The following is a 6,517-nucleotide window of genomic DNA, read 5'->3' on the forward strand; positions in this document are numbered from 1 at the left end:
AAAATGGATGGATGGATGTTGATACATTGTATCTCTTAATTTAACACGATTAATACTATCACTTTCTAAAAATGAAAAAAACGAAAAGGGATAAAACCTTAACATTTAAATAAGACATTCAAAAATATTTGTACAAATCATTATGTTTTAAATTTTATGAAGAACATTAAGGCCTTTAAAGTATTTGGAATTCTCCTCTATTTCCGGCAGAGGGAGATGTTGCTCAAACTCGATCTTTGTTTATGAAGGTGTAGTCTTAATAAAGCACGCTAGGGGGCAGTAATGTGTAGCATTTATCAGTGGGTTTTTTTTCAATTGAAATCCAGAGTCATTGCTGATATTTTCGACTCATCAGTGATGAGACTCAAATGTCGTCCAGCTATCAGCATAATTACGCATTGATATTATAATTACGATCATAATTGATCATGTGTCCCACTCATGATGGATTCCTTGTTAGTGTAGCTACAGCTATACCCAAGCCATTAATTAGTTCTGCTCATGTGACACAGAGGGAAGACAAGCTAGAACGACTCAAAATAAATAATACATACTAAATCTATAAAGTGTTGTATTCATTATTCATAAAACAATATACACACACACACACATATTAATGTATATATATGTGTGTGTGTGTGAAAGTATTATATATATATATATATATATATATATATATATATATATATATATATATATATATATATATATATATATATATATATATATATAGGGGTGGGCCGTCAGGGCCAGCAAGACCTCCTCTGCTGGCCTAACATAACCAGAAATCATGATTATAATTAAAGATAAAAGTATTTTTTAAATTTACTTTCCCTAAATATCTAAAAGTATTCATATTCTCTTCATGTCATATTATTCTCCTTCCAGCACTGTTGTTTTTAAGTTTCAGAGTTTTTATCCAATCAGAATTTAGCTAGCTTATGTTGCCATGCATCTATGCACTGTCAGTGAACGAACACAAACATTTGACAGACAGTTGCGATAGCCAATCAGATCACGAGTTGTCAGTAAGGCCTTCTAGATGGCATAAAGCAGATATATATCGTGACGTTATGAGCTAGGTAACATAAGAACTCAATTACCCAGCATGCCACAGTAGTGAAGCGCATGCGCAGTAGCCCCGTTTAAGTTGTTTAATGTAGACATGCAGCGGGATGTTTTTGATGAGCACGCTGTGGAGTAAACTTTAAGAAGTCAGCCAACACGCCTTGTCTGCATCTTTTATGATTAGACAAGACAACACATATATTTGCAAGGCCATTTTCAAGAAGAATATTTAAAGAGAAACTACATCTTGTGAGACCATCTCGGCCAACCCCGGAAGCGAGCTCAGCCGTCGATGAAATGTGAGTTCAGATATTTTATTTCTTTATTTTTTTCACGTTTGATATGTTTTTTGCCATTTTAATTTTGACAGTACCACATAAGATATGTTTTAATTGCTGATGCGGGTTTATTGATTTTTAAATACGCCAGAAAATAACTTGTTTTATACAATGCCCAGTAGGGCGTAAATGTGTTTCTGTATAGTATTTATTGTGTGAATTAGTGAATTACACTTATATAGCGCTTTTCTCTAGTGACTCAAAGCGCTTTACATAGTGAAACCCAATATCTAAGTTACATTTAAACCAGTGTGGGTGACACTGGGAGCAGGTGGGTAAAGTGTCTTGTCCAAGGACACAACAGCAGTGACTAGGATGGTGGAAGCAGGGATCAAACCTGGAACCCTCAAGTTGCTGGCAAGGCCACTCTACCAACCGAGCTCTACCGCCCCAGCAATGGTCATGTGGTGACATAAATCATGGTATTTTGAGAAGTAATCATTGAAGTCGGACATTACTGAAGGCCTAGGTGGGAAACGCACAGCCTGCCAGTGTATGTATGTATATACATACATACATACATATATATATATATTTATTAGGGGTGTAACAGTACGTGTATTTGTATTGAATCGTTTCGGTACGGGGGTTTCGGTTCGGTTCGGGGGTGTACCGAACGAGTAAAGCTAAAGTCTTGACAAGCTGCTCCGCTCCGTTCTGCCTGTCTGTCAGTACACAGCACCCAGCATTGTCCCACCCACACAATCTTACACACAGAGCGGTAACAGCCAATCAGCAGTGCGTATTCAGAGCGGTAACAACTAATCAGCAGTGCGTTTTCAGAGCGCATGGAGTCAGAGCCCCAGCGTCTGAGCAGATAGGTGTTTAGCAGGTAAGCATCAGGCAGCGGACTCTCCCCAAATTATAATAAACACCTCCCAGTCAACTACTAGTAACATCACTATGAGCCCGTTGACCTTCTACAAACGTAAATGGCAGCTCAGCTCGCTCACAGTCCTGGCTTGAGGTGAAGGCTAATTAGATTTTAGCGTAACGTTAGCTCATTTTGCGGTGTGTGTGTGTTACGGACAGCAAAGCCCTGTCTGTCTGTCATTTCACTTTACCTTTTTCTGTGTTGAAGCAGTAAAAAAGGACATTATGTTATGTAGGAGCCAAATAGAGAGCCATACTTGAATCTATGTTTATTTTATTATTTTGAGTGATTGATGTGTGTATGTCAGTGTGCACCCTTTGCAGGTGGTGAAAAGTTCCCACGCAAGCCTATAAGGGGCAGGAGCGTGCTGGGCGCGTGATTGGCAGTCGGGCACCAGCATACCGTCTTTGACCTCACCTGTCTGTAGACCTCAGCTTTATATAGGCTAACATTTATTTTGTTTCCCGAGTATTCTGTTCCTTGATTTTTGTAAATAAAACAATCTTCAATTGCGCTGCTGGATCAGTTTGAATTAGTGGATGGATAGCGGGAAAAGGAAGAATTCGTGACAAGGAAGGCTGTGTATATGGTGTGAGTCAGACAAGATGCCCGTGCCACAAGTGGAACAAACATTTGAAACAAAGGGGTTATAGGAACAATCACTTTCAGTGTTTTACGCCACTTCAAGTTGTCAAAGACGTGCTGTGGAAGTACAGCCGACAGGATTGCGCACCAAACAGGAAGCAAGGCCAAAAGCGCATGCTTGGTGCAGAAGAACAAAGGACTTCTTTCATTTAAGGTTTGTGATAAACCATCAAACTCATTCGTTAAAAGGACTCTATAGTAATATAAAGTGAGTTTTTCTGGACATTATCATGCAAGAAAAGTTTATTTTTGGGACCGCGATCACCGCGTAATGATTTTTAAAGGTTGCATTACAAACATTTGGTGACGGGCTTGCGCGCGCGCGCGCCCGACGGCCCGTGAACGGACATTTAATTCCCCAAAAGGATAAAGACTGTTATTGAAACCTTTTATATTCGCTTGGAAGTGTAAATGTTTTTTTGATGCACCAAGTGAAGGATTTTTGTTGATTAAAAGAGGAAAATGTCAGCTAATAATTCAGCCGAAGGAGAGGAAATGACGTCAATTGCGCAGGAGGCTTCTCGTGTGCGCGCCGCCAGAATAGGCAAAATGTCACACATAACAAGGCGAATGAACATTGTGCGCAATTTGATGGTGGATGCAGAGGCTTTAAAAGAAGTGAAAATAAATATGAGCAAGTTTAATTAATTCCTAATGGAGTTTAAATCTCTGCACAGATCATATTCTGAAGGTTTAGAGCCAGACGAGCGAAGGGATGATGACCAAACATGGTATCAGCCTAAAATTGCTCTTATAGATGCCTTTGAAGCTGAGGTGTCCCGATGGATATCAGATCTTGAAAACCCCTCAACCCACACCTGTGCTCCTCCACCTAAGGACATTGCTATATTTAAAGACAGTGATTTATTAACTGGTCATTTTAAGGACAATTTAGAAGCGGCGGACAGCCTATATAGGGATGAACTAACTGGTCACCCAGGCATAGTGTCAAGCAGGGAGGCATCAGTCAAGTCCTCCAGTTCAGGACGGTCATCCAATAATTCCTCTTCATCATTGCGGATTAGAGTGGAGGTGGAGAAGGCTGCTTTGACAGCCAGGGCAGCAAGGTTGCAGGAAAAGCATGGTATTGAAGAACAGGAGTTAATGTGCAGGAAAAAAAGAGAGGCTTTGGAGTTGAAAACAGAAATAGAGGCGGCTAATGCTAAAATTAACTACTTGAGGGAAGTAGAAGGTTTAGTGGTGCATGGTGCAGATCAGAGAGCAGCGGTTACAGGGGTAGCATTTGATCCATCAGGGTGTGATTCACCTGTGGGAGGCCCAGTGGTTAGGCCCAAGGAAGGAGTTCAGATGCAGTTCCCCACTACTCTGTTCGATGCATCTATACCCCAAGTTCCACCTGCCAGCTTCCAACCTCAACAGGCCCCAATTCAGCATGCAAGCCTCCAACTCCAACCCCAACCTCAGCAGGCCCCAACTCAACTGCAGCAGGTCCCAGTTCTAACTCTGCAGGCCCCAGGTCAGCCTGCCGGTCTCTATTCCCAGCAGGCCCCCGTTCACAAAGCTGTGCCTGCCAGTTTCCAGTTCCAACCTCAACAAGCCATCCCCAGCTCAACACAGAACAATCAGCTGATCAAAATTCTGGAAGCCCAAAATGAACTGACAAAGATTCTTGTGAAACAGCAGCTTCTGTCCACTCTCCCACAAGGAAGTGTTCCCCTCTTTGATGGACAAATCTTGGAGTACAAGTCATTCATCCATTCCTTTGAACACATGGTCGAAAGTAAAACTGACAATGACAGGGACAGGTTGCAGTTTCTCATCCAGTACACAAAAGGCCATGCTCAAAAGCTAGTCAAAAGTTGTGAATATATGTCACCAGATAGAGGCTACCAGAAAGCCAAAAGGTTGTTAAAAGAGAACTTTGGTCATGACTTTAAAATTGCCTGTGCTTATCTCGATAAGGTCCAGACCTGGCCTCAAATCAGGGCAGAGGATTCCAAATCTTTGCAGGAGTACGCCATGTTCCTCAGGAACTGCTGTAATGCCATGGAGGAGACGGAGTACATGGACGAACTGGCCCTGAGTTCACTAGATGACAGAAAAATCCAAGGCTCTCTTCTCTCTCAGGGAATTCAGTGGACATTTAATCCACCCGCAGCCTCCCACTACGGTGGAGTCTGGGAGAGGCTCATCAGGTCTGTCAGACAGGTACTCAACTCTACTCTCCACCAACAAGTCATTGATGATGAGGGCCTGCACACCATCTTTTGCGAGGCAGAGGCAATCCTCAACAGTCGTCCCCTCTCCACAGTCTCCCCAGATCCACAGGACTTAGAGCCGTTGACCCCAAACCACATTCTCCTTCTAAAAACTCAACCCATCATTCCCCCTGGCACCTTCGAGAAAAAGGATCTCTACGCCAGGCGCCGCTGGAAACAGGTCCAGTATATGGCTGACCTTTTCTGGCACAGATGGACAAGGGAGTACCTGGCGCTTCTGCAGGAAAGACAGAAATGGACCCAAGTGAGGAACAACCTGCAGCCAGGAGATGTGGTCCTGGTGGTCGACCCCACAGCCCCACGGGGCTCCTGGCCATTGGGCAGAGTACTGGAGACTCGGCCAGATGGAGGAGGCCTGGTCCGGTCAGTCAAGCTCCAAACAAAGACTTCAGTCATCGAAAGGCCTATCACCAAGCTGTGCCGCATCCTGGAGGCTGAGAGCTGACTCGTCAGTCATGGAGACCAGACCACAAGACACGCACAAGGGGCGTAATGTATATACTTTATTTTCTCTCAAGGCTTTGCCTTTTGTTTGTTTATTATGGAATAGGCTCCTTTTTTCATTAAATTAATGTATGTGATTGAGTCTGTAAAGATCAATCAGGGGCCGGTGTGTAGGAGCCAAATAGAGAGCCATACTTGAATCTATGTTTATTTTATTATTTTGAGTGATTGATGTGTGTATGTCAGTGTGCACCCTTTGCAGGTGGTGAAAAGTTCCCACGCAAGCCTATAAGGGGCAGGAGCGTGCTGGGCGCGTGATTGGCAGTCGGGCACCAGCATACCGTCTTTGACCGCACCTGTCTGTAGACCTCAGCTTTATATAGGCTAACATTTATTTTGTTTCCCGAGTATTCTGTTCCTTGATTTTTGTAAATAAAACAATCTTCAATTGCGCTGCTGGATCAGTTTGAATTAGTGGATGGATAGCGGGAAAAGGAAGAATTCGTGACAAGGAAGGCTGTGTATATGGTGTGAGTCAGACAAGATGCCCGTGCCACAAGTGGAACAAACATTTGAAACAAAGGGGTTATAGGAACAATCACTTTCAGTGTTTTACGCCACTTCATGTTAAATGAAGAGTTTCTGTCTCTGATAGTTGATATAATAATGTAACTGCATCATCAAGCCTACATGAACTCCATGGTTTTCAGGGATTAATAGTCTCTCCTATTGCTATTTTACTATTTTTTCAGCTATAGTTACATTAATCATTAGTAATGTAGCAGCCTAGTTTTGAATGGCAGGGTCCCTGTTATCACATGTTGATAAAAATATAACATTTACATGATAACAATCAACTGCAGGCTTCCCAAATGCTGTAATAAATTAAGCATGATGAGTTGACTTGG

Source organism: Nerophis lumbriciformis, linkage group LG19, assembly GCF_033978685.3.
Source record: "Nerophis lumbriciformis linkage group LG19, RoL_Nlum_v2.1, whole genome shotgun sequence".
NCBI classification, from domain to species: domain Eukaryota; kingdom Metazoa; phylum Chordata; class Actinopteri; order Syngnathiformes; family Syngnathidae; genus Nerophis; species Nerophis lumbriciformis.